Source organism: Chiloscyllium punctatum, chromosome 45 (genome assembly GCF_047496795.1).
Source record: "Chiloscyllium punctatum isolate Juve2018m chromosome 45, sChiPun1.3, whole genome shotgun sequence".
NCBI lineage: Eukaryota > Metazoa > Chordata > Chondrichthyes > Orectolobiformes > Hemiscylliidae > Chiloscyllium > Chiloscyllium punctatum.
The window spans coordinates 15250496-15277682 of NC_092783.1; positions in this window are offsets into that span (position 1 = coordinate 15250496).

Here is a 27187-nt window from a genome sequence, read left to right on the forward strand (position 1 = left end):
TAGCAACAGAATTCCTGATGAAGGGCTTTTGCCCAAAACATCGATTCTCCTGCTCCTTGGATGCCGCCTGACCTGCTATGATTAGATTAGATTAGATTACTTAGTGTGGAAACAGGCCCTTTGGCCCAACAAGTCCACACCGACCCGCCACCCACCCATTCCCCTACATTCACCCCTTTACCTATCACTACGGGCAATTTAGCATGGCCAATTCACCTGACCTGCACATCTTTGGACTGTGGGAGGAAACCAGAGCACCCAGAGCACACGGGGAGAATGTGCAAACTCCACACAGTCAGTCGCCTGAGTCAGGAATTGAACACGGGTCTCTGGCACTGTGAGCAGCAGTGCTAACCACTGTGCCACCATGCTGTCCAAACACTATGCTTATCTATCACCACACTCTTGACTCTAATCTCCAGTATCGGCAGTCCTCACTTTCACCTAGCAGTAGAATTGCACTCCAGTATAATCTGTAACTTCATAGTGCGACATATCCCCCACTCACCATTACCATCAAGTCAGGGGATCAACCCTGGGTCAATGTAGACCACAGGAAGACATATCAGGAGTAGCACCAGGCATACCTGAAAGCAAAGTATAGTACCTGGTGAAGCTTCCATGCAGCAGAAGCAGCAAGTGATAGTTAAAGCCAAACAATCCCACAACCAACGGATCACATCTAAGCTCTGCAGTCCGGCCATATCCAGTTGTGAATGGTGGTGGATGATTAAACAACTCACTGGAGGAGGTGGTTTCACAAATATCCCCATCCTCAATGATGCAAGAGTACAGCACATCGGTGCAAAAGACAAGGCTGAAGCATTTGCAGCAATCTCCAGCCAGACGTGCTGAGAGGATGATCCATTGCTGCCTCCTACAGTGGTGTCCAGCATCACAGATACCAGTATTCAGCCAATTTGATTCACTCCACGTGATATCAAGAAATGCTTGGAGACTTCGGATACTGCAAAAGCTACGGGCTCTGACAACATTCTAGTCATAATACTGAAGGCTTGTGCTTCAGAACTTGTAACATCCCTAGCCAAGCACTTCCAGTATGGTGACAACACTGGCAACCACCCAACAATGTGGAAAATTGCCTGAGTATGTTCTGTACATAAAAAAGCAGGACAAACCCAATCTAGCCAATTACCTCCCCATTCATGACACCAACAGTTTGATCAGGCAGCAGCTGCTCAGCAACAGCCTGTACACTGATATTCAATTTGGGTTCCACCAAGGCCACTCAGCTTCTGAGTTCATTACAGTCTTGGTTCAAACATGGACAAACAGCTGAATTCCAGAAGGGAGAGGAGAGTGACAGGCTTTGACATCAAGGCTGCGTTCAACTGAGAGAAAGGGAGATCTGAGGGTGCTGGAGGTCTGAGGGTGCTGGAGATCAGAGTCGACAGTGTGATGCTGGAAAAGCACAGCTGGTCAGGCAGCATTCAAGGAGAAGGAGAATCGACGTTTCAGGCATAAGTCCTTCATATGAGATTCCTGATGAAGGGCTTATGCCCGATAAGTTGATTCTCCTGCTCCTCGGATGCTGCCCGACCAGCTGAGCTTTTCCAGCACCACACTCAACTGCATTCAACTGAGTCTAGCTTCAAGGAGCCCTAGCAAATCTGGAATCAATGGATATCAGGGCAAACTCTCCGCTGGTTGGAGTTAAATCAGGCAGTTAGGAAGATGGTTTTTGCTGTTGGAGGTCAGTCATCTCAGCTCCAGGACATCTCTGCAGGAGTTCCTCAGGGTACTCTCCGAGGCCCAACCATCATCAATGACCCTCCCTCCATCGTAAAGTCAGAAGTGGGGATGTTCGCTGATGATGTCCTCAGATACCGAAGCAGTCCATGTTCAAACGTAACAAGACCCGGACAATAATCAGACTTGAGTTGACAAGTAACATTCATGCCACAAATGTCAGGCAATAACCATCTCCAATAAGCAACAATTTAATCATCACCACTTGACATTCAGTGGTATTACTGTCACTAAAGCTTCCACTATCAATGTGCTTGGGGGAGGAGGTGGGGGTTAACATTGACCAGAAACTCAACGGGATTTGCCACATTAAAATGGTGGCTACAGAACCAGCCCAGAGGCTAATAAAACTGTGGTGTGTAACTCAGTTCCTGACTCACCAGAGACTGCCCACTACCTATAAGGCACAAATCAGGCATCTGATGGAATATTCCTCACCTGCCTCGATGAGTGCAATCCCAAAAACACTCAAGCAGCTTGACACCACCCAGCCAAAGCAGCCTGCCTGATAGGCACCACATCCACATGTATCCAACACCCTCCCCACTGATGCACAGTAGCAGCAGTGTGTACTATTGACAAGATGCACTGCAGAAATTTAATGAAGATCTTCAGACAGTTCTTTCCAAACCCACAATCACTTCCATCAAGAAGGACAAGGGCAGCAGATAATGGGAGCACCATCCCCTTCAACTTCCCCTCCAAGTCACTCACCATCCTGACTTGGAAATATGTTGCTGTTCCTTCATGGTCACTGGGTCAAACTTCTGGAATTCCCTCCCTAAGGGCATTGTGGGTCAACCTACAGCACATGGACTGCAGCGGTTCAAAGAAGTAACTCACCAGCACCTTCTCAAGGGCAACGAGGAACAGGCAATAAACACTGGCCCAGTCAGCAGCTCCCACATCCCACAAATGAATAAAATAAAAAGAAACACTAGAATAAATGATGGCTTAGGACTTTCTTCTTAACTGCTGGAATTTCAGACACATTCCATCGTTATCTGATTTGAAACATTTAAGTGTCACACTGCAAAAGGATTGGAGTCTTGAATAATCACAATAACTTTACTCTGTTTAATATAATCCAAATTCTCTACAAGAAATGAATGGCAACAAGTGAGCAATCCAGTTTTGGAGCAAGTTACCCAGAATTCATCAATGATACAATTACAATTTTACAGAATAAAAAATAATTTTCCTACATGCTCCAGTGATATTAATTATGGATGTTATTTAAAAACATACAATTTTTTTTACCTCTGAGAAATGTCCTCATTACCTCCACATCCATAGCAGTGTCTAGGCTTGACATGGCAATCCTAGTCATATATCTTGACAATGGAATGTTAATTCAAATTCTATCTTGTGTGATTTCATACTTTGAGCAGCTCAATGGAGACAGTCCTCATTGTGTTTGTCCTCCCTTTTCGGAAGATTACTGTGTCCAGCATTTCCAAAAGGGCTCCTGATTCAAGACGAGTGTGTCTGCACTGGCAGGTCTCACTTTGGAGCTGGCTTCTAGGTTCAGCGCCATCCAATGTCTCCAAAAGTGTCCATGTTTCTTGCCCAGCAGCAGGAGAGGAGTGAGCCTTGAACCACTTAGTAAAGTCACAAATGATGGCTCGAGTCAGGAGCTTTCAAGGTTTCCTCCCCAAAGTAGGAGATAAATGAATGTATCATTATTTCCCACAGACCAAAGGTCTGATCCTTCCTCAATGTTAACTGCACCCACTGTTCATTCATTCTTATCTGAAAGAAATAACTCTTTGCAATTGAGTCTAAACATTTAACATTCTGGTAAATGTTAGTACAGCAACTCAATCCTTTCCTTTCAAAAGACAGTGCATAAATTAAGCCTAAAATAAATACATATAAATTACTGTACCAGTGACGAATGCAAAGGTTTTATTTCTTAATTCCCTCAGTTGAAAACCAGTCCAGCATTCTATTCCAGTTTTGGTTCCATCACCGATTATTGATTCCAGAATTACAAATCTGTGATTGATAGGGATTTGAATGGGGATGGAAAGGTAACTGACCCAGCAGTTAGTTGTTCAAAGGCTTACTACGATGGACCTGAAGTTGGTGCCGGTGGTGGAATTTCAGTCTGAACAGTAACCAAGCTGGAAAAATTACAGAGTCTCATTTAAAGCTCCTCTTGTACAGACAGCCTCTCTTGGTTGCTTTTTGGACCACTTTAAATTGAAATTGAGCAACAACCTTGTTTTTAAAATGCACATTCTTAATCTGTGTTGACCAAAACAAATTAAATGATGTCAATCCATCCCATCAGCACTAAATAAAAATCAAATTCAAGGTTTAATCCCCTTCCAGCTCCATCTTTATCCTACCTAATGATGGACATACAGCACCCCCACTTATATACGGCTGGAGTAATATTACAACTACTTGGATCAGAGAGCAGAGGAACTTCGTTTGTGTGTGGGGGGGGGGGGGGGGTCAGACTATCAATCAGGCATCGGTGAGTGTCACTGTGAGCCTGCTGTCAGGAACAGGCGTCATTGAGCTGCCTGTAACATGGAAACCGCTCCCACCAGCAGAATGGACCGGATGCTGGAGCATATCGGAGTAAAGGTCGGCATTTGGATGCTTGAGAATATCTGGGTTTAAAATTGGCTTCTGAAGGGTTGGCAGGAATTGCAAACAGAAGATGGGGATTTCAGGAATGTTCTGATGGTAGACAGGAACGAGGAAAGAAATGGCAAAGCCAGAGTCTGTTTCCCCATAACGGTAAGTCAAAATTCCAGTGATACCCAGGTTGGGATTTGGGGAATTGGAGAACTCCAAGGTTGCATCTTTTCCATGAGGCAAGTCCTGTGGCTTTATCAATGGATCCTCTGGAGCACCTTCCTTCATATATAAGCTGCAAAGAGAATTAAAAATACCTGTTGAGACTCAGCATATAATCGCCCATCCTGGTAGTTTAATAAAGGTTGGTAGGTCACTCAATACATCCCATAGCTCACAGGGTGAAAGCACTGCCAAACATATTACTGAGTCATCTAACCATGAAGGTACTAAGTTCAATCCCTGGTCCCTATTGATATAGCTATATCAGCTATGAAAATTGTAAACCAGATTTAATGTTAGTACATTTAGAATGGTGTAATGAGGCAAATCAGCTATCTACTGAGAATCACAAAGGCAGGATTAAGATGAGGAATGGGCAAGTTGATTTCTCCAGCTGAATGTCTCACCGGTGACCATCGGGTGTGAGCTTTAGCTCAGTGGTGATGTTGTCATCAGAGACAGAAGCTCATTGCTTCAAACATGCTCCATCATCAAAGCTGTCATTCAGTGCAATGCTGAGCGAGACAAATCTCTCACGCAGCCATAAGTGATGCAACAGCAGAATATGAAGATATTTATCCTCAGTATATTTGTCTCATTTCTGCTTTTGTGACCTGTCTGCAAACAGCTGGGTAAACCCATTTCTCAAATATGGTAACTACAATTAGAGGTGCCTCAGTGGTCATAAAGCATTTCATGAAGTCCTGAATACATGAAGGGCGCCACAAAAATGCAAGCTCTTTCTTCAATATGATGTGCACTTACTCGCAATATTTCAGATCAAACACTTCCGACTGATTGCTCAAAGTCAGTGTCAGGTGTCTGCGAGGCATTGTAAAATCCCAAACTCTGAATAAAACAAACAGAAAAAGATCTTTTAGTCGTAGATCTGTAAAAGAAAGCAGGCTAATACTGGAAAGAAAAGATGTCAGGAGCCAGTGATAATGGAGACAGCTGAGGTACATCTGAACTCTTGGCTTAAATTGAATTAGATTATGGCAATTGCTTTTAACACAACTAGAATGCAGAAGTATGTAATTGCGCATAATAGCACACAGTATTCACAGCTTAATAGGAATGATAGATTTCATAGGATGTTTACAACAGCAATAGGCTATTTGAATCAGTGATGTCTCTCTGTAACAATCATATACCCAGCCCACTGTTTGGCCTCTTCCCATTACTCTGCAATGGTGTTCCCTTCAGGTGCTTATCAAATTCCCTCTTGAAAAACAGGCTGAATCTGTCTCCACTATCCTTTCAGATCACTTCGCTTAAAAGCTTTTCATATTACTTCTGACACCCTTGTGAATCTCTGGTGCTCCCTGGCTCAACCCTTCCCAGCAGGAACAGTTTCTCCCCATCTATGCTGTCCAGACTCCTCACGCATACCTCGAGTTAATCTCCTCTCAACTTTCAGTTCTCCAGGAGAACGGTAACTTCTCCAAACTATTCCTGAAACTGACGGCCCTCAGAACTGGGAGCATTTTTGAGACTCTTTTCTGTACCCTCCTTATTGCCTCCATATCCTTCCTAAAATGCAGCATGCAAAATTGAATATAGTGACCCAATATTTCAACCAGTCAGTCAGAAAGAGTAACCCTAAACCTGATTGGATTGAAAGTGATCCATTTAATCTTTAGTTGAATTCTGCACTGGAGATTTCTTGGAATTGTGCCTCCTGACACAAAACCTATCAGGAATCCACAAATCTAGCAATTAATAAAACTTTAGTGAAAACCATCCCACCTTTTTGCAGCAGTCAATGTGTTGGACTCTGTGATTTAATGTCCAGTAGCACAGTCAGCCACTCTGACAGCTCCTGGGAAAGGGTAAGCATGTAAGTTAAGTGTAAGGTTAGGCATGCCAGATTGTTAGGGTGTGAGGAAAATGAGCAAAAACTTAAATTAGGTTAGGGTTGGGGTGGGGTGGGGGTGATGTGTCTTGTCCAACATGTGGGGTGGGAATTAAGCCAGTGGGCTGGCATTGGTTGCGAATGGGGAGAGGGTTGGCAGGGATGTGTTGCTGGTCCGGGAATGGGCAGAATATCAGACCAGGGTCTGTTCAGGGGTGAGGAATGTTGAGACCATTAATTGGGAGGTGGCACCAGGTCTGGAGGTTGGAATTAGATTTGGTCAGAGGGCCAGGGTGTCTGGCCAGCAGCAGCTTGTCAGGGATGCAGTGGGTCGGAGTGGTTTGGGGTGAGGTGTAGCTGCCGAATGGGTCAGAGGAGATCTGGGGGTGGGGTGTCAGTTGACTAGCTACCCAGGATTATGGGTAATTTTTAATCTTACCTTTCCTAGGTCACTTTTAAGGTTAACAAAGTCAGAACCCTGCGCAGTTTCTGACTGAGGAACATTCTTGGAGAGGTCCATATGGAGTGGATTCACTGGAATGTTCACGGAACATGCCACGGAATCAGCCGCAGAGATTCTGCACGGTGCCAGTGAACAACCCCAGTTTGCACTGCTCCAACAACTGGCCAACTAGAATATCAGGGAAAACACTTCAGCTGAGGCCAAACCAGTTTCAGATATAGGTTCATCAGAGAGATGTTATTCCTTTGACTGGCTTTTTGCCTCTCCCAGATTATTATGTGGCAACTCACTGGGTGAAGTATGGCAAGAGTCAAGATGTTTAATTGGTCCAAGACTTCTAACCCGATACTATTTCTGTGGTTTCTTACAACTTCTCACTTTCAAAATCTTACCTCCCATATTCTCACCTCATCCGCAGACAGACTGTGCTCAGTTGTTTCTCAGGTAGAAGTCAGAACTCCACACTTTACCAACTCATCAGTACTGAGAGATTCTCTATCAATACAGCATCAGATTGGCACAGCCAAAGATACATTGCTGGGGGGTGGCCCAAGCTTGAGGCCTAATCTGCACTGAAGCAGCCGCACAACTGCATCCTGTCTAGGATATACAAAGCTTAGCCAGAGCTCCCACTCCAGACTCTTATCCGGTTATTCCTGTTGGAAATTCCCTATCTCCTGATACCAGGGCTGGGCTGATAAAATTCCTCTCTGATTTAAAAACGTGCCAAAGTGGGCTCTCTCAGGTCTAAAGGCAGCCATGTTGACTGCATGCAGGCTGCACTTCACCAGGTTAGCCCAGACCAAAGATCGGAAATGGAGCAGAAATCTAACAATTTATAATAAAGAATAAGAGGCTCATAGCGGTAATATCACTGGACTAGCAATCCAAAGGCCCATGGTTATACTCCAGAGCCAGTGATGTAAATCCAATTTCAGCAGTTAGATCTGCTCTATCTAAATGTAAGAATTGCTTAAGTAACCATTATCACAAAGCTACCAACTGCTATGAAAAACAATCCATCTAGTTCATTAATGTCCGGATGGCAATTTATCATCCGTACCTGGTCTGGCCTACTCATGACTCCAGACCCACAGCAATATGGTTGACTTTTAACTACTCTCTGAAACAGCCTAGCAAGCTACACAGTTCAACAGCAATTGAATCTGCAATAAATGCTAGCCTCACCAGTGGCACCCATACCTTCTGAAAGAACAAGACACATTTTCCAAGCTTTTGTGATAAACATTAAATAGATTTCACAAATCATCAACAGCAGATTTCACAAATCATCAACAGCACATTTTATTTCCAGTCAAACTAGTTTAGACTTTTTTCAGTGGAAATACATATCTTACATTTGCTAAGATTGCAGTCTAACAGAAATCTGACTCTCCCGCTCTCCACCCCCAGATCAGAGGTTTCGTAATGATAGTTTCGATTGCTGCTGGCACATTTTATTGTTGGATTTTCAGCATTTCAAGTCCACACCTGGAAAATTTATTTCGAAACAACCAGTCTCTCTGAATAAACATAAACAGATTTTGATTGTTTCTGTTGACTTTGTCAGTTTCTCTCAGAACAATAAATTGATGCCAGTAAGCACTTTCCCACAGTGTTATGAATGAAGTAGCTCTCTGAGCTCATTTCAAATCACAATGTTATCTGTAATCCCACAGTGCCCCTACCCTGTACACATGCCTGACCACCATCTCATACACCCTGCCAATCACTTACTGATACCCTTATACCACCCTCACCCTTTACGCACCCCACTGTCTTACCCCAACCCTCCAACCTCAACTATGTCCACCCTCACCCTCTCCCTCTCCCAATCCCTCACCCAGTGCACATTGCCCCACGCCAGCCCATACCGTTCCCTCACCTCCCACTCAATCCCCATCCACTCCAATCCAACCCCATCAAACCTATCCTACTCAACCCCTACTCATTTATCACCTAAACCCCAAACGTCATCACTGTACTCCCTCCCATTCCCCACCCCAGGTTAAGGCCCTTCTCCCCATCATGATCCCCCCCCCCCCCCCCCCCAACTAAGATCGAGGTCCTTCTTGCACCTCCCCGATGTTGTCCCCCTCCCGATCCCCCACCCCAGATCAAAAACCTTCTTCCCTTTCACCAGGTCAAGGCCTTTCCCCCCTCTCCCCCATGCTGTCCCTCTCCCCAGGTCAAGGCCTTTCCCCCCTCTCCCCCATGCTGTCCCTCTCCCCAGGTCAAGGCCTTTCCCCCCTCTCCCCCATGCTGTCCCTCTCCCCAGGTCAAGGCCTTTCCCCCCTCTCCCCCATGCTGTCCCTCTCCCCAGGTCAAGGCCCTTCCCCCCCCCCTCCCTCTCCCTCTCCCTCTCCCTCTCCCCCATGCTGTCCCCCTCCCCAGGTCAAGGCCCTTCTCCCCCTCTCCCCCATACTGTCCCCCTCCCCAGGTCAAGGCCCTTCTCCCCCCCTCCCCCATACTGTCCCCCTCCCCAGGTCAAGGCCCTTCTCCCCCCCTCCCCCATACTGTCCCCCTCCCCAGGTCAAGGCCCTTCTCCCCCCCTCCCCCATACTGTCCCCCTCCCCAGGTCAAGGCCCTTCTCCCCCCCTCCCCCATACTGTCCCCCTCCCCAGGTCAAGGCCCTTCCCCCCCTCTCCCCCATGCTGTCCCCCTCCCCAGGTCAAGGCCCTTCTCCCCCTCTCCCCCATACTGTCCCCCTCCCCAGGTCAAGGCCCTTCTCCCCCCCTCCCCCATACTGTCCCCCTCCCCAGGTCAAGGCCCTTCTCCCCCCCTCCCCCATACTGTCCCCCTCCCCCATACTGTCCCCCTCCCCAGGTCAAGGCCCTTCCCCCCCTCTCCCCCATGCTGTCCCCTCCCCAGTCCCTGGGTTGGGGGTGAACTATCAGGATTTGGGTTTAAGTTTCGGGCTCGAGCCCAGAGTTCCGCCATTCCCAGTCCTTCGAGCCGTTATTTCACCAACATTGCCGTGATTCCTCCCCCCCCGCTGTCGGCCTGTTGCAGCGTTTACCTGCGGCCCCGGGAGGGGAGGAGTCTCTGGAACCGGGGAAGAATGTTCTGGAAAAGCCCAGGCCCCGGAATATCTGCTCCACACCACCGCCTTCCGCATGGTCCTAACGCCCGCCCTCCCTCACAGGGACCACCCCCTGTCAAGGTGAAAGGGCTCATTGTGCAGGGAATTGGGCCAGGGCTGTCTCATCAAAGAAATATTCATTCAGACCTGCATTATTATATTAAAAAAAGCTCTGCAAAACGACATACAAATATTGTTCAGCCTGTGATACTCACCTACATGTCATTAATATTTGTGTGGCCTTCATGGGTTTTCAAGAAATGTTACACATGTGCTCTAACATCAGCCCAATGTGGGAAGAGTGAGTGCTGAGTAAGATCAATGGTGTTGGCATTGGCGGTGATACAGGCATCACATGATTATGTCCACCATTACATGTGGATCAGTTGGGCTGAGTGATGGTAACATATTGGAAGGCACTCCTCAGATTCTGGATTAGTGGTGCTGGAAGAGCACAGCAGTTCAGGCAGCATCCAACGAGCAGCGAAATCGACGTTTCGGGCAAAAGCCCTTCATCAGGAATAAAGGCAGTGAGCCTGAAGCATGGAGAGATAAGCTAGAGGAGGGTGGGGGTGGGGAGAGACTAGCATAGAGTACAATGGGTGAGTGGGGGAGGAGATGAAGGTGATAGGTCAAGGAGGAGAGGGTGGAGTGGATAGGTGGAAAAGAAGATAGGCAGGTCGGACAAGTCAAGGAGACAGTAACTGAGCTGGAAGTTTGAAACTAGGATGAGGTGGGGGAAGGGGAAATGAGGAAGCTGTTGAAGTCCACATTGATGCCCTGGGGTTGGAGTGTTCCGAGGCGGAAGATGAGGCGTTCCTCCTCCAGGCGTCTGGTGGTGGGGGAGCGGCGGTGAAGGAGGCCCAGGACCTCCATGTCCTCGGCAGAGTGGGAGGGGGAGTTGAAATGTTGGGCCACGGGGCGGTTTGGTTGATTGGTGCGGGTGTCTCGGAGATGTTCTCTAAAGCGCTCTGCTAGGAGGCGCCTAGTCTCCCCAATGTAGAGGAGACCACATCGGGAGCAACGAATACAATAAATGATATTGGTGGAGGTGCAGGTGAAACTTTGATGGATGTGGAAGGCTCCTTTAGGGCCTTGGATAGAGGTGAGGGAGGAGGTGTGGGCACAGGTTTTACAGTTCCTGCGGTGGCAGGGGAAAGTGCCAGAATGGGAGGGTGGGTCGTAGGGGGGTGTGGACCTGACCAGGTAGTCACGGAGGGAACGGTCTTTGCGGAAGGCGGAAAGGGGTGGGGAGGGAAATATATCCCTGGTGGTGGGGTCTTTTTGGAGGTGGCGGAAATGTCGGTGGATGATTTGGTTGATGCAAAGGTTTGTAGGGTGGAAGGTGGGCACCAGGGGCGTTCTGTCCTTGTTACGGTTGGAGGGGTGGGGTCTGAAGGCGGAGGTGCAGGATGTGGACGAGATGCGTTGGAGGGCATCTTTAACTACGTGGGAAGGGAAATTGCGGTCTCTAAAGAAGGAGGCCATCTGGTGTGTCCTATGGTGGAACTGGTCCTCCTGGGAGCAGATAATGCGGAGGCGGAGAAATTGGGAATACGGGATGGCATTTTTGCAAGAGATCGGGTGGGAAGAGGTGTAATCCAGGTAGCTATGGGAGTCAGTGGGTTTGTAAAAAATGTCAGTGTCAAGTCGGTCGTCACTAATGGAGATGGAGAGGTCCAGGAAGGGGAGCGAGGTGTCAGAGATAGTCCAGGTAAATTTAAGGTCAGGGGTGGAATGTGTTGGTGAAGTTGATGAATTGCTCAACCTCCTCGCGGGAGCACGAGGTGGCGCCAATGCAGTCATCAATGTAGCGGAGGAAGAGGTGGGGGAGTGGTGCCGGTGTTCCCGATGTGGTCTCCTCTACATTGGGAAGACTGGGCGCCTCCTAGCAGAGCGCTTTAGGGAACATCTCCGAGACACCCGCACCAATCAACCAAACCGCCCCGTGGCCCAACATTTCAACTCCCCCTCCCACTCTGCCGAGGACATGGAGGTCCTGGGCCTCCTTCACCGCCGCTCCCTCAACCACCAGACACCTGGAGGAGGAACGCCTCATCTTCCGCCTCGGAACACTCCAACCCCCAGGGCATCAATGTGGACTTCAACAGCTTCCTCATTTCCCCTTCCCCCACCTCATCCAAGTTTCAAACTTCCAGCTCAGTTACTGTCTCCTTGACTTGTCCGACCTGCCTATCTCCTTTTCCACCTATCCACTCCACCCTCTCCTCCTTGACCTATCACCTTCATCTCCTCCCCCACTCACCCATTGTACTCTATGCTACTCTCTCCCCACCCCCACCCTCCTCTAGCTTATCTCTCCATGCTTCAGGCTCACTGCCTTTATTCCTGATGAAGGGCTTTTGCCCGAAACGTTGATTTCGCTGCTCGTTGGATGCTGCCTGAACTGCTGTGCTCTTCCAGCACCACTAATCCAGTATTTGATTTTCAGCATCTGCAGTCATTGTTTTTACCTTACTCCTCATATTCCAGTCTATAGAGAGGCAGACTGATGTGCCAGAGAAATCTGGGTACATTTTTACTGTCCCCGGCTGGGGGTAACTTTGAAGGCAAAATGTAATATACAGCAGGTGGCTAGTTCACTACCTGCTCAGCCAGCCTGCCCTTGTTCCTCCATGCCACAGGCTGTGGCTACGGTATCAGATAGCCCTCATGCCAATTCCCAACTACAAGCCCAATTAAGGGGAATCAGACTCTTTAATACCTACAGTTAAGGAAGATGTACTGCAGTGGGGGGACAGCAAATGTTTTATTAACCAGCACCTACAGAACCAGGAATGTGCTGATTAATCAAATATTCCAGCTGATCAAGAAGTCCACATAATCAATGTAAAAACACACACTAAGTAATATAAATGTTAAATAAACACGGGGGGGGGGGGGGGGGGAGTACAAACATCACTGTTATACTTTATTGTCAGCAGTTAAGCCAGGGAGACTGGCATCTACTTGATATAGTTTCTCCATTTGGTATGAGGTGGCACACCCTGACTTGGTAAGACTCACCATGGCATTCTTGAGGTTACTTCCACAGCTGGAGGTCAGTCAACCCATCATGTCCTTGCTGCAACAATCAGAAATGAATTGCGCTCTCCCACACAAACCTTTGTGTCTTGGATCTTAACTGCTTCAGGTAAACATCTAGTTTTCTCTTAAACATGTAATGGTGCCTAAACTAACTAAATTCAGTGACAATGATGATAATTCCCTAACCACTCTGCATTAATGAATTTCTCCTAATCCCTTGTTTCATTTTCAGTAGCACGTATTAATTAATGATTCATCACTGACTCCCAAACATAGGGAATAAGTTTTTATCCAGTTTGCTCTATCAAAGCCTTTTGTAACTTGGAAAATCTGAAACAATAATTCTCAGCACTGACTGACAATAATAAATCCAGTAAATTCAGTCTTTCCTTATAATTATAATTTTGCATTATTGTGGTCAATTTATTCTGTATGCTGTCTAAAGCTTTAATTTCCTTCTATAGAGAGGAATAAACTAATACAGAGGAAACTCGATTATCCGAATACCAATTATCCGAAAATCGGATTATCTAAAGGGGATCTCGAGGCCCTGATAGAAACATTACATCAAAGATGTGTTTCCAACAGATGGCGTCTTTTATTTACAGTGATTAAACTGGCACTGTCTCCAAATGACTGACCACCCTCCCACAAATTCCCTGGAGTTCTATAGAAGAGTGTATCTGAAACAACCCCCACCCCCCCGCCACCACTTCCCAGGAATAATCTCTCCAACATTGTCCTGTACAGGCAAACATTGAGCCTGTCAAAAATTTGAAGTCAAAAGTTGTGTGTGTGTGTCTGTGCGCTATTTGGAGACTTACCCCATAAAGGCAGCAGCAACAGTTTTCTTGTTGATGTGCAGTTGGATGCCCCACAGAGGGGCTGGGGGTGGCCATGGGCTCGCACGCTTTGTGCTGGGGGGGGGGAGGGGGGGTTTGGAGCAGGTTGATGGGCAGGGTTGGACCGGGTTGTGGGGCGGGGGCCGGGGTTGGACGGGGGCGGGGTCGGACAGGGTTGGGGGGAGGCGGGGTCTCACGCGCTGTGTGCTGCTGCAGTCTCCTGAATGGGGAGCAGACTTTAAAACTCCAAGCCTCAGAGGAAAGGCATTTAATCGATTTTCCGAATAATCAATTATCCAAACAAAATAGTGCCCATCCATCTCATTCGGATAATCGAGTTTCCACTGTATACAGTACTCATCTACCCCATGTCTTATACAAATGTACTGATGCATATTTACTCCTATGCTTGATATGTTAGTGATAAAATATGCATGACTGATTTCAAGACTTGGGACATTCATGGACTGAAATCTTAGAATCCCTACAGTGCAGAATGAGGCTGTTTAGCCTTCTGAGTTTACACTGTCCCTCTGAAGAGCATCCCTTTCAAACCCAGCCCATAACTCTATCCCTGGAACCCCACATTTCCCATGGCCAATCCACCCAACCTGAACATCTTTGGACTGAGGAAAGAGACGGAGCATGTGGTGGGGAGAATATGCAAACTCCACACAGTCACCCAAGTCTCCAAATGAATCCAAATTCCTAGTGCTGTGAGGCAACATTGCTGACACTGAGCCACTTTTTGCAAAGGTTTCAAAAAGTAAAAAGCACTGACTTAAAATGGCTGCAAGAATCAGCTGACCACACAGGTTAGCCGAGCTTCATAAAAGCAATGTGGAATAAACACAATAATCTGAACTGAAATTAACATCTTTGCCAAAACAACAATGAAACTATTCCACCCAGTCAGGCCTGAAGAATCCCTTTTATTCTGATAACATCAGTATGATAAGCTTTATATATTTTCGATGAAAGATATCACTTGCAATTGTCGAGCTTGGAAACGATGAACATAGACTAAAGTACACAAACCCAGCTTACATTTTAGGAAACCTTTCCATTGCAGAGCAAGGGAGATGGATGTGTGATGACAGAACTGGAGAAAGTTCTCTCTTCATTCTCTGCCTCTTAATGGACAAAGTTGAAGAGAAACATCTAAACACTGAGAACTTAAAGAGATCTGCGATATTCACTGATGCTGAGGCTACAAGGCATCCATTAAACAATGGTGGTCACATGTTAAGACTCAAGGACACACAAAGGACTTTAAACCATATATTCCTTTCAATGATCTTATACTTTTTAAAATCTTTGTACTTGTGTGTATCTTGTTTAAATTTGCACCATTACTATTTTTCTCAGGGTTAGCAAAAACAAATTCATTAAAAATTTGTAATTGCCATCCTTCAGTAACTTTATACATTGGTGACCACATTTTTATTAAAGAGAATATAGCCTTGTGCCAGAAATAACATATCTTTGTTGTGGTCAATTGAGGAAGTTGACAAAGGGGACCCCTCTCACCTGGCTGTACCATACTCTGGGTCCCTGAGGTTATAACTGCATTGTATAATTACACTTCCTACCCAGCTTTGATACAGGGCAATGATATGATAAATCTTTATAGAGAAAGGGCTTAGCTAGAGAGATCCATTTATTTACCAGAATAAATAACAGAAGTATGGTTTTCTAGACCTTAAAATTGCTCCATTTGATTGGAACCAACAGCAACCCTTACACCTGGTTTACCTATAAGAACCATGGAATGGTTATAACATAGGAGGCTACTCGGCCTATCAAGTCCCTGCTATCTCCCTGCATGAATAATTGACTTTGTCCTATCCTTAGATTTTATAAGTGGATAAGGTAGTAAAGAAGGGATATGGCATGCTTGACAACCGCAGTCCAGGTATTACGTATAAAAGTCAGCAATTCATGTGACAGTTGTACAATCCTTTTGCTAGGCCACATTTGGAGTATTGTGCGCAGTACTGATCACCACACAATAGGAAAGATGTAGAGGCTTTGGAGAGGGGGGAAAAAAAGGTTTACCAAGATCTTGCCTTGACTGGAGTGTATTAGCTAAAAAGAGAGGTTCGACAAATTTGGTTAGAGTTTTGGAGGCTGAGGGGTGACCTGACAGAAGTATACAAAACTATGAGAGGTGAGTGGATAGTTGGGAGTCTTTTTCGTAGGATGAAAATGTTAAATTCCTGAGGGACATAGGCTTAAAATGAGAGGGGGAAAGTTTAAAGGAGATTTGTAAGACAGATATTTATGCAGAGAGTTGTAGGTGCATAGATTATAGCTGGAGGAGGTGGTAGAAGCAGATATGGTAGCTGTGTTTAACAGGCATTTAGACAGGCACATGAACAGGCAGGAAATACATGAGTATGGACCCAAAACATAAATTGCTGGGAAAAATCAACAAGTCTGGCAGCATCTGTGGAAAGAAAACATAGTTAACATTTTGGGTCCTGTTTAGAACTTGGTAGTTCTAGGTTTATCTGGTAAAATGGAGCAGCGTTGAGTTGATCCCGAAGGAACTGGAGCCCACAGGCCAGTTAAAACTGATGATGTCAGAAAATATCTAAGGTATATATGGCAAAATGCAACTAGCCAGTGCAATCCAACCAAGTGAATTCCCGATGCAATTGGCCAATAATCATGCATTTGATATATGAACAAGGCATGCAAGGTTACAAATGGACAACTGCCAAAACAGACCTGTTGGTGACTGGGGCCCTAGATCATTGTTATCGGTTATGATAAGAAAGAAGTAATAGAATCTTTGTAATAGAATCTGGGAGATTGTGTCTCAGCCTAACTGAAGAACGTTCTCCCTTCCACGTGGTTGAAGGGAATGTGGTAACATTACAACAGAATCTTGTGAGAGAATTGGAGTGTTTTCAAACTCTGATGATTTTGAATACTGCCATCAAATCTTTAATCTTCACTTTTCCAAGGAGAACAGTGCCAGGTCTACAGTAACAAGTCAGAAAAACAAGAGGATGAACACAAGAGTAAATAGCATTTAATGTCTTGTTAATAATCATGAAAACATACAACACTGATTACAAATGTTCTTATTGCAAACTAAAATATTGGTAGTAGGTCATAGACAAAGGTACAACAAGGTTAGTACTTCAAGGTTAAGTTTTTTTAAAAAACCAGGATAAGGGTTTAGGACTCCACTTACCTATCTTTGAATCATTCTTTTTATTATCATAGGTCTTTTTATTCCTGATATTTAACATTTTCTCTTTTACAAAAATACAGTGATTGATGATACTCAAACAATGAGTTACAAGTTTTCTATTTCATAGGAGTTTAACTGTGTAATGTGTAAAAAAATAGAATGAATGGTAAATATATAGAACAATCAGGCACCAATGTTAGTAAAGCCAAATGCAAGCTAATTTACTTTGTCTTCTCAAATGAAAAGAACAGAGACAGACAGAGGAAAAGTATTTTATCTTTTAGGGTTTACATTTTTTTTTTAATTAAAAAGAAGGAAGCCATTCATTCATTTATTAAAAAGGTGCAATCCTCAAGATTTAAATTCCACATTTTTATCTTTCATTCATTCCTTCATCTCATTCACAGTCTAATGATCATTAACATTCACCAAATTCTTCAAAGTGTTCAACTTCTACAATTTCCCATTTTAAGCTGATAAATACCTTAATATGTAAATAAAATACATATTTAGCTCAGAGTAAGGGTGGCAAAACTGAAATCACAATACTGCAGCTATTGCTCATGCCTGATAAGGTTCCATGCTGGAGGTGCTGCCTCATAAGTTGCTCTTAATAAGTGACCTCTGAGCCATCAAGTGCAGTCCGGATGGGAGGTTTAATCTAATTGAACTGTTTATAGGAAATGGAGGAATCCCTTCTGGTCAGGAAACTGCATATACCATGATCACGTGTTTCAAATGCAGTTCAAGTCAGCAAAGGTCCCTGTTGAAAATGCAAAGTTAGAAAATGACCATTGTCATATGTCTTCCTCAGTCTTGGTGCCCAGTTTTTTCACATTCTGTCTTTGGGTTGGAATATTATGCAAGTTTGGCTCTTGTTCTTCGTCTCTGTTATGATCTAGTTAACATGTCAGCTGAGTGTCAGAGACTGTGTCAGAGCAGGTATTACAAGTAGCTCATTTTTAAAATGTTAATTAGAATATTGCCGAAAGTTACATATACATCCCCATTTACTTTCAATATGAGTGGATTTTTTTTATATCAGGCTTAGGTTACAAAAGCCTTTAGATTATAGAAGAGAAGGATATCTCTATCGTAGGTTACACATTTGAGGCAATGAGCAAGATTTTCTTTTAATGGGATGTGGGTGTCACTGGCCAGGTCTGCAGTTATAGCTCATCCCTAATTGCCCTGAAGGAGGTGGTAGTTGTGGTGAACTGCCTTCTTTGGGCAGTCTTTGGGCTGTACAGACACTCAGAATGCTATTGGGAAGGGTGCTGTAGGAATTTGACACAGCGACAGTGATAGAAAAAAAATATACAAAAGGAACCTCAATTATTCGAATATCAATTATCCAAAGAAGATTTCAAGGTCCTGCAAAAACGTTACATCAAAGAGGTAAGTATATTCGATTTACCTGGACTGAGGGACATGTAAAAATGCTGACAAGAACTAAGAAACAATTGGTACAATTGCAACATTTAAGAGGCATTTGGATGGGTATATGAATAGGAAGGGTTTGGAGGGATATGGGCCGGGTGCTGGCAGGTGGGACTAGAGTGGGTTGGGATATCTGGTCGGCATGGACAGGTTGGACCGAAGGGTCTGTTTCCATGCTGTACATCTCTATGATTCTAAACACAAACACCTCAAGCATCAGCGACTGGATTTTTTTAGGTAAGAGTTAATTACACAGCTCTTTGCAAAAGTAAGTGTTTTACAGCACAGGATATTCCCATCACATTACCGGGCCGTTCACGAAAAAAATGGCCAAGAACGTAAATGCATGTGCGAGGCAGTGCTTCTGTCCTTCTATCGCGACACTGAATTCCCAGAATCTGACAAATGCTCTTGCACTCGTTGAAGCTGTTCGGAACCTTGTTTAATGCTGGGATTTCATATAAAGTTTTTATGTGATGGTAACGGTTTAGCCCTTCTGTTTAACTTGTAATTTGCAGAATGCAAAGATTAGTTTGTTTAAAATTATAGATTTAAACAAATTCTCCAGTAGAGCACAGTGTTAGATCAGTATGGCTTCCCTTGTTTAGGGTAAAATCGATTATCTGAATAATCGATTATCCGAGCAAAATAGTGCCCACCCATCTCGTTTGAATAATCAAGGTTCCTCTGTAGTCATCCAAGTCAGGATGATGTGTGTAATGACAGGAGATCAGTCAAATGTGGCATGTTCTAACAGTGACATGTAAAAAGGAGTAAGACAGTCTTAGAAGTAAAAATAATGGTCTTATGAATGGACAAGATCCTTACAAAAATTGGATATGAATCATATTCCTACACCGTTATTCTGTGGCATTATAGACCTGTGATTATTTAATAATTTTGGTATGATCTGACAGCACTAGAAAATTAAACAATTGAGAAATTCCAGTGAGAGATGGAATTTTGAGATACTTTAGCAGCAAAGAGAATTTTAATAATTCGGCTTGTATGGAGAAGAGAAGTGATCTCGAACCTCCAATTTAATGATAGCGTTGTGATGCACATTTGACATTGTGCATGAAACCTCCATTCCATCTTTGACCAGTTGCAGTGCTGCATTCCCTCTTCCAATAGCAGTTTTAGTGAAGGAACTGGATTCATGCAGTTGTGTATACATCTTATTGTACAAATTCTGATCAGTCATAGTTTTTGTATCAGGAATGTACAGAGCAAACTCGCTGTCATACTTGATGGTGTCAAAGGGGTTGGAGAACAGAAGGGAGAACTGCTGGTTACCAAACGAGTAGCTGAGGACTCCAACACTGCCATAGAGTGAGAATGGGGTCTTGGTGAACACACACGTTCCTTTTTTCTCCTTCGCTATGATCGGAGGTGGGGGACTTTGTACAACACCACATTCAGCATATGTCCTGTAAAATGGGATATGCATATGTATAAATATCACAGCTCAATGTTAAAAGATGATAAAACTTTTGTTATGTGGTGTTTCTTAAAGAAAACAAAATCAACATGATCTTTTATAATGTACAGAGACACAGATAGGCTGGATAGGGAGAAACCTTTCTCCTTAGCAGAGGGGTCAATTACCAGGGGACACAGTTTTAAGGTGAGGACTGTAAGGTTGAAAGGGAATTTGGGCAAAAGACATTCACTCAGATAGTGGTGGGTAGATAGAACTCACTGCTTAAAAAGGTGGAAGTCATGGGAACCATCACAACATTAACAGGTTTTTAGATCAGCACTTGAGATACCATAGCGTACAAGGTTTCAGACCAAGTGCTGGGAAATGGGATGAGAATGGCTGGATGCTTTATTACTAGGTGGACCAAAGAGCCTCTTTCTTTGCTGTTATAACTTTATGATTCAAGTTTTCCAATCCAAGACAGCAGTTAGTGAAAGTATAGTTGTTCAGAAGGTAACATTCAGCGAAGGTAAAAACAGGCAGGATCTCAGCTCCTGCTCAATCTTATTGGCAGTTGTGCATCTGTAAACAAAAGGGCAAGAACACAATTAGTTGAACTGTTGTGCTCTTCAATAAGGTCCTTCTGAACGAGGGGGATATGTATTCAAACCTCACCTCAGGATTTGAAAACAAAAGGGAAAGTAGGAGAAGAGAATGGCAGCTTAAAAAGTCAGTCTTGAAGTATTCTATAAGTACAGAAATAGTAAAAGGCCGATAGAAGAAGGGATTGGCTCAAGTCAGTTCCAAGAAATATTTACACAGAAGTAGTGGGTATGGCTAGGGTACTGGACTAATATACTCCATCAAATATCACACTCTTGTTTAAAAAAGATTGTAAGGGTAAACTCAACAATGACAGCCAGTTGGTTTAGCCTGGTGTGGGAAAGGCTTTCAGAAGCCTTGGCTTCACACTTACATTTGTGATTCTTTGCGCATTTAATGCCGGTTCTGCAATCTCCAGTTTTCTGTTCACAGCTTCCTCTTCATTACTGTGTAATCCTCAACACAACCACCTCCATCAGGATGGTCTGAAGAGTCTCCGCTTATTCCTTGAATGGAGGCCTGAACCATCCCCATCCACTGCCACACTCCTTCATCTGGTGAGCTCGGTCTCATTTCAAACCACTTCTTTTTTTAACGTAGCTCAGTTTCTCCAGGTCAAATTTGTGGCAACGAGTACTCATGTGGGTCCTAGCTGTGCCTTGGTAGGGTATGTTTCTATCCTTCTCAAATTCCTGATGAAGGGCGAATGCCCGAAAGGTTGATTCTCCTGCTCCTTGGATGCTGCCTGATCTGCTGCGCTTTCCCAGCAACACACTCTCGACTCTGATCTCCAACATCTGCACTTTCTCCTTCTCAAATTCCTCCCTCAAGTCTGCTGCAGCACATTAATAACACTGTCACAATTTCATTTCTCTTTTCCAGAATTTGGAAATTTGATAAATTTTGCTCCCAATTTCTACCTTTTTCTCAGCCTCACCTGACGCATCTCTGATTCTTCCCTTTCCTCTCTGTTTCCATTTCTGGGGATCAGTTGTCCACCAATATCAACTCCCAACTCACCCACTCTCAGTGTGATGACATCTGCTCACACCCAACATTGTCCCTAAGCTACATAGCTGCGTAAGCCTCATGGAGATCCACACAACAGAATAAATAATTACAGTGAACATTGCCAACACTCTGCTTCCTATGTCCCTCTTATGTCTCCCAGTTACATCACAATTGCTCCTATTGTGCCACCTTCCACCCGGGATGCCTCCAACATGTTTGCATTTTTTTCTCAACGGAGGGTTTTCCCCGTCCTGTCCATTGTTGGCAGGACCCCTCAGCTGTGTCTGACTCATTGCCTGCACTTTTACCTTCACTCCTTCCCCTCCTCCCTTGTCCTCATTTTCCACTGGCCAGTCTCTGTATTTGAAGGATCATACACTGCCATTTCCATCATCTTCAGCAGGATGTCACCAACAAACACATTGCCCCCATCTCCCCTTCACTGTCACCACTCTGTGGGGCCAGTATCCTTCATGACATTCTAGTCTTCTCCTCCATCTTCACATTTCCAATCATCTCTCTATGCAATTGTAGAAGGTGTAACATTTGTCCTTTTATGTCCTCCTTCCTCCAATGCCCCAAAGACACCTTCCAGGTGAAGCAGTGTTTCACTTGTACTTCTTTCAATCTAGTCAATACGTGTGATCTCCTCTCCATTGGTGAGATCATACACAGACTGGGTGACCACTTTGAAGAACACCCCAGCACTATCTGTAGGAATAACTCAATCTTACAGTTGCCTGCCATTTCAATAAACCTTCTTATTTCCTTGAGAACATTTAACCTGTCAGCCTGTGGGAGCACTCCAGTGAAGCCCAACACAAGCTGGAATGAATAGCACTTCATTTTCCCCTCAGACATTTTACTGCTTTGTTATGGACCAGACCAAATCCCCTCAAAAAAATTCAGAAGATAGTCTAGACCCTCACCTTTTCTTATTTTAAAGGTAAACATAAGGTGTTGCCTTCCAGATGCAATTTGATTGGTCAAACGATCAGATTTAAAACAAAACATGCTTCATTCACTATAGTTAAAATACAGCAAAAAAGAAAGAAGGAATTGGGATAACAACTTTACCAGAAAACATAATAGATATTGTAATTATTACTTATTACTGTTCCAAAATAGCAACATCCCATAAACACACCCTCTCATGCCAAAAGGCAAATTTATAAAATACATTGTCTCACTTACAACTCCAGTTACAGGAAGAGAGCGCCCAGCTTTTGGCTGTAACCGAGAGAGAAAGAAAAAAAGCTTCAATTTCCTTAAGACCCCAACAGCAACTGCTGAAAACTAAAACTAAAAATCCTATTTCTGTGGGAATTTGACCACACCCATTCAGGCTGCTTCTATTGTTCCAAAATTTAAAAAACCCAAGGCCTCTCAAGTTGTTTCCTGCTTCTGATGGACTGCGCCCATCTCTGCCTTAAAACCTCTTTTCAAAACAAATCCAGGGCAAACATCACGTCTTAAAGCCACAAGCCTTCAGAACTCAACATGGAGTCCAACCACTTCAGAGGAGGAACACGGTCCTCTATTTTGATGACTTCTCCTTCCTTTACCCTTTCTACATGAGTTTCCTCTTAGTAAAGCTGATCTATTTTCTATTATTCATACCTACCATTAACATCTATTGTCCACCTCAATTCCTCCTCTACTACCATCAGCACTGTCCTTATATTTTGCTCTGGGCACCTCACCAGCTATTTCACTCACTCCTTCTACCTACCCTTCTATCAACAGCATAAAAACCGTCATTTTTCAGCCCTTTTTAGTTTTGAGGAAGTCACATTGGGCTTTCAACGTTAACTCGGTTCTTCTCTCTACATTGCTGCTGTGTTTCTCCAATACTTTGTTTTTTTTTTGAAACTCATGTCCAGCTAACCCAGCCATGTTAGCCTTTGTCCCACCAAACACCCTTTCACAACCCACAGCCATTAACTTCTCCCAATGACCCTCCTCATGTCCACTGCACATTGATGCATACCAAGCTGCAGAATGTGGACCTGCAGATGACCCCAGCCTCTGAACCCCAAGTGCACGGGAGCTGTTACATATTCTTATTATGCCATGTCCTCAACAACATCCCACTGGCCACCCCAGCTGTTGCCCCTATAATGGACCAGGTCAGACCCCCCCCCATCAAAATAGTCTAAAGAAGGTAACCTACACCCTAAAATTTTCTTATTTTAAAGTGGATATTCCAGATGCGATGCAGCTGGTCAAACCATTCGGCTTTAAGCAAAACAGAATTGATTTAAACACTGCAGTTGAAACACAAACAAAAGAAAGTGGAATGTAGAAAAACTTGACTATTGGAAATCTTAAAGGTAAAAACAATGACTGCAGATGCTGAAAATCAAATACTGGATTAGTGGTGCTGGAAGAGCACAGCAGTTCAGGCAGCATCCAACGAGCAGCGAAATCAATGTTTCGGGCAAAAGCCCTTCATCAGGAATAAAGGCAGTGAGCCTGAAGCATGGAGAGATAAGCTAGAGGAGGGTGGGGGTGGGGAGAGAGTAGCATAGAGTACAATGGGTGAGTGGGGGAGGAGATGAAGGTGATAGGTCAAGGAGGAGAGGGTGGAGTGGATAGGTGGAAAAGAAGATAGGCAGGTCGGACAAGTCAAGGAGACAGTAACTGAGCTGGAAGTTTGAAACTAGGATTAGGTGGGGGAAGGGGAAATGAGGAAGCTGTTGAAGTCCACATTGATGCCCTGGGGTTGAAGTGTTCCGAGGCGGAAGATGAGGCGTTCTTCCTCCAGGCGTCTGGTGGTGAGGGAGCGGCGGTGAAGGAGGCCCAGGACCTCCATGTCCTCGGCAGAGTGGGAGGGGGAGTTGAAATGTTGGGCCACGGGGCGGTTTGCTTGATTGGTGCGGGTGTCTCGGAGATGTTCCCTAAAGCGCTCTGCTAGGAGGCGCCCAGTCACCGCCAATGTAGAGGAGACCACATCGGGAGCAACGGATACAATAAATGATATTGGTGGATGTGCAGGTGAAACTTTGATGGATGTGGAAGGCTCCTTTAGGGGTGTGGATAGAGGTGAGGGAGGAGGTGTGGGCACAGGTTTTACAGTTCCTGCGGTGGCAGGGGAAAGTGCCAGAATGGGAGGGTGGGTCGTAGGGGGGTGTGGACCTGACCAGGTAGTCACGGAGGGAACGGTCTTTGCGGAAGGCGGAAAGGGGTGGGGAGGGAAATATATCCCTGGTGGTGGGGTCTTTTTGGAGGTGGCGGAAATGACGGTGGATGATTTGGTTGATGCGAAGGTTTGTAGGGTGGAAGGTGAGCACCAGGGGCGTTCTGTCCTTGTTACGGTTGGAGGGGTGGGGTCTGAGGATGGAGGTGCGGGATGTGGACGAGATGCGTTGGAGGGCATCTTTAACCACATGGGAAGGGAAATTGCGGTCTCTAAAGAAGGAGGCCATCTGGTGTGTCCTATGGTGGAACTGCTCCTCCTGGGAGCAGATACAGCGGAGGCGGAGAAATTGGAAATACGGGATGGCATTTTTGCAAGAGATAGGGTGGGAAGAGGTGTAATCCAGGTAGCTGACTCCCATAGCTACCTGGATTACACCTCTTCCCACGCTATCTCTTGCAAAAATGCCATCCCATATTCCCAAGAGATAGGGTGGGAAGAGGTGTAATCCAGGTAGCTATGGGAGTCAGCTACCTGGATTACACCTCTTCCCACCCTATCTCTTGCAAAAATGCCATCCCGTATTTCCAATTTCTCCGCCTCCGCTGTATCTGCTCCCAGGAGGAGAAGTTCCACCATAGGACACACCAGATGGCCTCCTTCTTTAGAGACCGCAATTTCCCTTCCCATGTGGTTAAAGATGCCCTCCAACGCATCTCGTCCACATCCCGCACCTCCACCCTCAGACCCCACCCCTCCAACCGTAACAAGGACAGAACGCCCCTGGTGCTCACCTTCCACCCTACAAACCTTCGCATCAACCAAATCATCCACCGACATTTCCGCCACCTCCAAAAAGACCCCACCACCAGGGATATATTTCCCTCCCCACCCCTTTCCGCCTTCCGCAAAGACCGTTCCCTCCGTGACTACCTGGTCAGGTCCACACCCCCCTACGACCCACCCTCCCATTCTTGCACTTTCCCCTGCCACCGCAGGAACTGTAAAACCTGTGCCCACACCTCCTCCCTCACCTCTATCCAAGGCCCTAAAGGAGCCTTCCACATCCATCAAAGTTTCACCTGCACATCCACCAATATCATTTATTGTATCTGTTGCTCCCGATGTGGTCTCCTCTACATTGGGGAGACTGGGCGCCTCCTAGCAGAGCGCTTTAGGGAGCATCTCTGGGACACCTGCACCAATCAACCAAACCACCCCGTGGCCCAACATTTCAACTCCCCCTCCCACTCTGCCGAGGACATAGAGGTCCTGGGCCTCCTTCACCGCCGCTCCCTCACCACCAGACGCCTGGAGGAAGAACGCCTCATCTTCCGCCTTGGAACACTTCAACCCCAGGGCATCAATGTGGACTTCAACAGCTTCCTCATTTCCCCTTCCCCCACCTAATCCTAGTTTCAAACTTCCAGCTCAGTTACTGTCTCCTTGACTTGTCCGACCTGCCTATCTTCTTTTCCACCTATCCACTCCACCCTCTCCTCCTTGACCTATCACCTTCATCTCCTCCCCCACTCACCCATTGTACTCTATGCTACTCTCTCCCCACCCCCATCCTCCTCTCGCTTATCTCTCCATGCTTCAGGCTCACTGCCTTTATTCCTGATGAAGGGCTTTTGCCCGAAACATTGATTTCGCTGCTCGTTGGATGCTGCCTGAACTGCTGTGCTCTTCCAGCACCACTAATCCAGTATTGGAAATCTTAACCAATCTGATACAGTAACTATTACTAATTAACTCTTCCAATACAGTAACATCCCATAAACACAGCCCTTGGAAAAATGGTAAACTCAAACACAGATTCTTACAGGTAGGAGGGAGCAACATCCAGAGAGAGATTTCAGAGAAAGTCAGAGGAATTCTTTACTGAAGCTTGCAACTCCCCTGGACTCACACACCTTGTGACTGCTACAGCTAAAAATAAACTCGAAAGCCTGAACTGGGAGAATTGATCACTCCCTTTCCATTGTTAAACTGTTTTTTTAAAAAAAAACCCAAAAGCTTCTTAAACCTAAACTGCTTATTTCAAGAAAAATAATCAAGGACAAAATAACCTTTTTGCAGTGACAGCATCATCACACCCACCATCTTCTTACTACCCCTTCTGAGGCACAGCCCTCACACCCATCCGTCCACTAACCAAAACAGACATTGCTGGAGAAACTCAGCATCTCTGGCAGCGTCTGCGGAGAGAAAGGAGAATAATGTTTTGAGTCCAGTAACCCTTCTTCACAACTAATGCTAGCTGGGTTGGTATTTATGCAGAAGATAGGGTGGGGTGGGGGTTCTAGTCTACTATTTTCACTGCCCACAATATGGTCTCCTCTACATTAGGGAAATGAAGCATAGACTGAGTGATCGCTTCACAGACCCACCTACGCTCTGTCTGCAAAAAAGACCCTGAGCTTCCAGTTGCCTGCCAAGTCAACACACCAGCCTGTTCCCTGGCCAATATCGCCATGTCAGGACTGCTG